The sequence below is a fragment of the Cyprinodon variegatus genome, unplaced genomic scaffold (genome assembly GCF_000732505.1).
Source record: "Cyprinodon variegatus isolate N-32 unplaced genomic scaffold, C_variegatus-1.0 Scaffold1217, whole genome shotgun sequence".
NCBI classification, from domain to species: Eukaryota; Metazoa; Chordata; class Actinopteri; order Cyprinodontiformes; family Cyprinodontidae; genus Cyprinodon; species Cyprinodon variegatus.
The window spans coordinates 83,369-90,968 of NW_015151670.1; the positions used below are offsets into that span (position 1 = coordinate 83,369).

The 7,600-nt window shown below is 38.3% G+C and overlaps 1 long non-coding RNA gene across 1 annotated transcript; it reads right to left on the reverse strand.

Moving 5' to 3' along the window:
- Positions 1-2,206: 2,206 nt before the first annotated feature.
- Positions 2,207-5,983, reverse strand: LOC107102210. The gene is made up of 4 exons (XR_001482118.1): positions 5,929-5,983; positions 5,767-5,829; positions 5,610-5,669; positions 2,207-2,793 (listed from the first exon to the last, which is right to left on the reverse strand). It is a non-coding gene; the product is annotated as an uncharacterized LOC107102210 (long non-coding RNA).
- Between the last annotated feature and the right edge of the window lie 1,617 nt (positions 5,984-7,600).

Here is a 7,600-nt window from a genome sequence, read left to right on the forward strand (position 1 = left end):
GTAGGTTAATCTGTTTTATTGTTGCTAAACTCCAAACTCAACAGCCAAGTGCATATGTGGTAATAACTAGTGATTTTAATCACTCCTATCTCTCTGCTATACTGCCAATGTTCCAACAGTTTGTCAGCTGGTGTACCAGAGAAACAAAACTTTGGACTTGTTTTATGCAAATATCAAGGCCTCATTTATCTACAAAGTAAGATGTCCTCTTGGGAAATCAAATCACAATCTTGTTTTTCATTGCTCAAATTATAAGTCCCTTTATAAGAGACAACCTGCAATAAAATTACTCAGAGAAGTAGGTCACAGGAGGCTGAAGAAGCCCTGCAAGGATATTTTGAGGCTACAGACTGGGATGCACTGTGTCAGCCACATGGAGAGAACATCAATGCAATGACTGAGTGTGTGACTGACTTCATAAACTTCTGTGTAGATAACACCAACCCTACCAGAACAGTGAAATGCTTCCAAATAATAAATCATGGATCAAAAGCAATTTGAGGGAACTGCTCAACAAGAAAAAAGAAAACAAGCAGAGATGTGTCGTAAAGGATAAAGAAGGTCACAGGCTTCAAGAAGAAGGATTACCAGACAGATGGAAGTCTGGGCTGAGCAAATGGACTGAATCCATTTTTCAACAGGTTCAGCATCCTCTCTGGAGGGACTGAATCGTAATAAGTCACCAGTGCAGATGGAGTTAGCCCGAGTGTCCTGAAGGCCAGTGCAGAGCAGCTCTGTGGGATTCTACAGCAGCTCTGTGGAATTCTACAGCACCTCTTGAACCTAAGCGTGACCCAAGAAACAGTTCCAGTGATGTGGAAGACCTCCTGCCTTGTTCCAGTACCAAAGACTCAGCCAACAGTCCTCAGTGACTATAGACCTGTTGCCCTGACATCCCCCTGCATCAAAGTCATAGAGAAACTTGTGTTGGTTAACCTCAGCAAACAAACAAGCAGCTATCTGGACCCCCACTCCGTCCTGGATTCTCCTTCAGCACCTCACCTGATCTCTCACATCCTTTCTCTGACAACCCACCGTGTCACCAAAATTGCCTTTGGCTCCAGCCTCTAGGTCATCCTGCCTTCATCCATCTACCAGGTTCTGATCTCCTGCTTGTCCTCAGAACTCTGATACATTAGTGCCTGGAACTCTCTGTGCGGCGATTGCTGTGCCACGGTGGCAGTCTCAAACTGAAGTTTAAGATCAGGTTAGTGACTGACTCACTTGTTCATGATTTTCCACCTCCAGAAAGACATGGTTACTAATCTACTGTCTCCACCCGCAGAGGTTCCTGCCTTAGACGCTGACCCACCCAGTTCTGCTTTCAATAAATGTTCTGAGTAATCTGTTTGTCCGCCTTGAATACTGGATCCTTTAGATCTGAGCCTTGACAAGTAAACCAATTCTATGTTTACACATACTCCAGCAGGCCAGTCAACATGTGGGGGATGGTAGGTGTAAAATGGAATTAATTAACTAGTCCTGTTGTAAGGCCCTTTAATGAAAAACACTGGAGATCCCCTTCAATATTATTCTTTCTAAGCATTGAGGCCATCAAACCCAACCAAAGAGGAGGCAGTATTAAAGAGATGTTCTGCATGGCCTCTGACCCATTGTCACTGTTTGTCTGGATTAGCATTGTTGCTCTCACCAGTGCAACAGAAATAAGGAAAGTAAACAATGGAGAGCAATATGTAAGGAAACCAAGGCACAGCAAGTCTGCTGTGTTGTTTCCCTCTTTTATTTGTCTGAATCCCTATTACCAGTGCTGCTTCATGTTTATCAAATTTAAGCAGACTTGTCCTATTACATCAGACGCATTTGTCACCGTGTATAGATGTCAATACGTTGCTCTCAATCGTATCATGTAAATTAGTGGGACCACTCACGTCTGATGTCCCAGCTGTATGCCGCTCTAAGGTGATTTTAACCCGGGTTGCTTGCCAAGTAATTTCATGGATCACGGATCTGTTCCCACTACCACTAAAAGCCAATTACTCCTGGGTAGAAACAAGTTTTTCGGCCTGTGGGAAAGGGGTATATCATTACACACACAGAGATGACTGACAACAAAAGGTCCTCCAATTAAAAACCGAAGGAAATCAGTTACTTCATGTCTTTTACCTGTATTTTAAATGATCTACAGTAAACATTGATCTAACATAATATATACTATTCTATTCATGTATACTTTATTTGAGACACATATTGCACATTAAAAATGAAAACAATAGTCTTTCATCTTTAAAGCATCTTTAAATACGTTACAGTAATATGTATATGTATAATTTAATTAATTCTCTATTTAATGTGACCAGCAAATAGAAGCATTGCAAGCACCTCACTGCTCAAAGACTGATCTAAATGGCATGTTCTAAACAACAGAAAATTTAAATGAGAGCAAAATCTCTTATAAATATAATATTTCACTTTTTTGTTTGGTTACTGCATGTTATAACATAATACTTTTAAATCTAACAATATAAAATATTAAAGAGAGATTCAGAAGTCCCAAAAAGAAGCTACTTCAAATTATACAACAAAATATACACACCAACACACAAAAAAAAATGCCTGATATTGCATTTAAAGGCATGCTTAGTCTCATAAAAAACAAAAGCACATGAAATATTGATGGTTTTCAAAGTTGAAGAAGGTGAATATTTGGTTCAAATTATCTTGGGGTAACCATCAAAAGGACACAGCACGCAGCTTACGCAGCAACATCATCCAGTGGTGATTCCGAACTGATTTCAGAATATAAAGCATCTGCTGCTGCAGGGCTCCTCCTTTCTAGTAGAGAAAAAATGATATGTGTTAAACTTTAAGCAGCATTTGTAATCATTTATTCTATTAGTGTAAGAATATTATGTTGAATTATGTCAGATTGTTACATATAGTAGAAATGGCAAATCAGTATTAAAAACACTTTGAACAACTGTTATTGCTTCTGCTCTTTCAGCTGCTCCTATAATCAGGGGTGAAACAATGGCGTAAATATCGTTAAGCAGAGACAGTAGTTGCCTTACAGGCCCATGACCTCTTAGGGGCCTCATCACTGACACCTGGTAGGCCCCCTATGCAATTGTAGACCAGAGCGTCTATTTGCAGATGCAGATGTAATGGTGCAAAAAATTCCTCTTCAACCCACCTGATACTGAAGTGACTGACCGCACCGGAACACAACACAAGCCACATTTCAAGATGATGGTGAGCCATTTAAACGCCACACCAATAGCAAAGCAGACAGTGGTACTTTTAATTACTATGTTAATAACTGTGTATAGTTCATTACACGGTTGGTAAAAAATACACAAGTTTAATATGTTTCAAACTGCAATAAAGATCTTAAAAGAGCAATGTATTTGAGTAATTTATTTTTTACACCACGGCTTGGAATTATGGGTAATGTAGATTAAAACCATAACAGTTACATACAATGGGTTAGCGATGATGGATACTAAAAAGAGGTACTTAAGTGGATTCCAGAGAAGAAAAAGGAAAGAAGAGCTGCTGGAAAAAAAAGGGAAAAACTTCCCCCCCAAAAAAACGAGGAGAGGTGGACGTTGCTGCCGCTACAGTGAGTTAAGATTGCGATCAGGAGATGAATGGAGAGAGCGTGGGTTAGGAGGGGAGCTGTAAAGCTCAAGTTAGCCCCATGGCTTGTTGTGATAATAAATTAAAGTATATCCATGTCAGGTGAAGGTGAAGAAGGACGAAGTGTGTATGTATGGGGCACGTTTCGGGCGGTGTTGATAAGCATCTCCCTGAATTTAATTTTTTGTACTTAGGATGTCTGTAACATTTGGTGGTGCGCTGTCACCACTGATTCCACTCAAGGGGCACAGTCACTATTTTTGAGTGTATGATGTGTAATCATGTTTTACTGACAATTGCATTATTGTATCTTCTCGGCCAATTTATGGAACCGTCGCCATATCGTGAACCTTTATCATGTGTTGTACTTCATATGGGGCCCCCCCAGATAATGTTGCTTACGGGCCTATTGTTGTTTCGTTAATCACTTGCTTAGAGCTTTTTACACTGGATCCTCTTGCCATCACCTAGGTTCCCCACATTCCAATTAAAGACATAAACCACATCACCATGAGGACAATTAAGAAAAAAATTATAATGAAGAAATAAATATAAGTGTCACCTTTATCTACCTCATTTTTACTTTTATTTCTTTGCCTGTTTCAGTTTTAAATAATAATTTCAACTAGGCAAGGGCCTGGCAAAGGATTGTTATGGTATGATAAGCTTGAGTAAAAACTTATTTAAACTGTTTTACACTTTTGGGCCTTTAAATGGTTTGTTTTTATAAAAACAGAGCAAATCTGATTGCATGCACAAAGCTGATCGGTAAAATGCAAACTGATTTGCTTTTGTGACATGAACATAATATCAGGCTCAGTCCATTTATGTTTATTTCTCTATTAAATATGCAAAATATAATGCTGACAGAAATTGACAGAAATTCACATATTTGGTGGAAGAAGGAAATGCATCTGTAATCCTTACTACATGCAAACAGATTAATCAAATGCTGCAGAAGATTCTCAGTCATACAGGTCATAGTCATTCCAATAAAGTTAAAAAAAACAATCCACTTGACTTTGTTTCCAAGTTTGAAGACGTATCCCTTCCCATCCAGGAAGCTTTTTTAATTTAAAATGTCAGAAATAGCGTTGAGTTCGAGGCTTTATAGAGTGGACCAAAAACAAATCCTGGTTTTGGCTTAGAAAACATGCAAATTCAACTGGACGAACAGGTCTGCCGCTTAGGAATGGGCAGTCGTTTGGGTTCTTAATTAGCCTGCAATACCCTCTACCTCTCTATGTCGCTGAATAGGGGGGTCGTTAGGGAAAAATTGTTGGGGGTGGGGGTTGCAATAATAGCGAGAAGGAATCAATATCATCGCAACCCCCATACAGGGGATAAGAATGTATCGCCTGTTCAGCCAGACCAACAATTCCCCCAACGATCCCCTTTTCAGAGAAGTGAAACGTCTTCAAACTTGGAAATAAAGTCCAGTGGATTGTTCTTTAACTTTTTTTGGAAAAGATTAATCAAACCTTTAACCAATGGTGGGTAGTGTTGTATCTATATTCATCACATTTAATAGTTAGTTCAAACTTGCAAGCAAAAATCTCTGAGGTATTTTGGCAAATTGGTACAATGCCCGATAATTGAAAGACTGGGGTAAATTCAAAACAGAAACACATCTCAGCAAACATTCGCATTGCTCGTAACTAGTTTTAAAGAGATTTCTGGATTTAGTATGCTGGCAGACACACTCAATCTTAATCCAATTATGCTTTTGTTTTTTTCTATATGAGAAAAAAAATTTGTAAAACCAAAAATATTCCCTTACAGTGTATGTGTTTTGGATTACAATCTACATCAACAGAGACAATAAGAGGCCTTTTGTTAAAACAGACCAAAAGGCATAGATTTTATACACAAACCACTTTGTGTCTGAACAATCAGCTTATGATGGTTTATGACAAAAGATGTTATCCTACGATTGTAACATTGTGTTGACCTTTAAAGAACTGACATGGTAATGAAATGAGAAAGCATTTCACTACAATGACTGACTGTACCTGTTGCTTCTGTTTTCACTTGAGAGTAAACAGTACAGTCCTCTGGGTTATGAGGCCTACCTGTAAAGATCATACAAAATTAGCAAAATAAAAACATAAATGTTGAGAACAAATAGCTATTTTCTCAGCTTGCTCATTGAATGTGTTTGAAACTTACTCTTTTTGTCATTGTTTTTCAATTCAACGAGACAATATGTAACATCTGTGGAATCATCTGCAGCTGAAATATTTGAGGATTTTAGATCAGTTACTGATGATCAGACTTATTCAATCAATCAAATATTGCATTGCTAGATACTTAGAAAAATATATGCCTCACCATGTCCAGTGTAATCAGGGGATTTGGCTGAGTCAGAGGGACCAGAATTACCTGGTGCTACAGGAAAGGAGGGGAAAAGTAAAAGAAAATTAATGAACTTCATTGCTAATTTAGAAAAAAAGATCTGAGAGCAAAAATTGAATTTATTAGATTCTTTCCTCATTCGAAACAGATAATTTAAACACAAATGTATAAATGTTTGCTTATATGTCTTCAGCAGGTTACATTGAAACTAGATAAACTAGGTTAACTCTGGTCTGATGTTTGACCAGAACTTTTCTTTTAAGAAACAGAGTACAATGTATTGATTTGTTATAAATAATAATAATAATAATAATAAAACAATCTAACAAAACAACAAAGCCCTGTCTGTATTCATGCTTTTTAGTGCAAGTTGAGTCAATAATTTGGGTTTAAGGTTTGATTGTGGCCCTCTAACTATTTCAATGTGAAACATTGCAAATGCAATAAAAGTAATGACAGGTTGAATATTAAGAGTTTAACAGACATTGAATTATATCAGGCTAACCTGATAGATTATAAATTTCTCTCAGGAAAAAAAAAAACATATTCACACCATTGTTTTGTTTCTTGATTAATCTAAAAACAGCACCAATGTATGTTATTAACTCAGTTGTTTAGGTTGAATCAATGTAAATACCAGATTTAGTCTAATAGAGACATTTTTAACTGTACTCCTTGGCAGAGTGGCGACATAAAACAAAATCAGAAACATCATGATTATTGTCATAGATTAAGTCAGTATCTTTATTTGGGACTGAGAGCTAGGCCAAACAACCACATCTATAATAATACAATAGACTTATTATAGCTGATAGACTACCTATACCCAGTCCACCCATGTTTCTCAGTCTTGCACCAGATTGCACCGATCTCTTTCTAAGTTTAAACTGATCACCAATACAATTTTTTTCCAACTGTTGAGATAAAACATTGCTGAAATGATCCGTCTGAATAAAGACTGAACACTAAATGACTGTCACGCACCAACCACCCTTTTGTGACTGGGATAAGCAGGTCCCCTGAATGCAGTGCTGCTGCTGCTCCTGCTGAAAAGATACAACCAGCTCAGATTGCGCAACTGCGAACAGACCAAACCCCCAGATGTCACAACTGTGAGACAAATCAAATGAAGGAAAAGCTGTGATGCCAGCAAGACAATCCAACTGTCATAAACCTTTAAAAACGATGAGCTGGACCCAATGGACCCGATCAGCTCCTTTCCTAAGAGACAAGTTCCACGTGAATCTTTCTGAAAGCTAGCTGGCCATAGCTTCTGCCTTTATCCTGCCGTCAGTGCTAATGATCAGTGTATTGTCGCACCTACTAGTTTCACTGCTGGTGAGAAAGCAGAAGCCTCCACCTTATAAGCAGCTGTTCTACGCCATTGCACAGAATCTCTCCTTTGAGGAGGCAGCATCACAGCGTGTTATTGTGTAATGTGTACGGACGCCTCCATAGTGGGTTGTAAGTTAACTTCATTGATTTAAGCCCATCAAATTTCCTTTTTGTTTGCATTAGACTAATCTAAATCTCTCCAAGAGCCCACACAGTTTTGGACTGAACTGAGCCAATATTTGAAGCTACCCACCCCACCCCCCCCTTTCCTCAGCCAGGACCTACAAGTAAACTCACAGTAAAACCTTCCCAT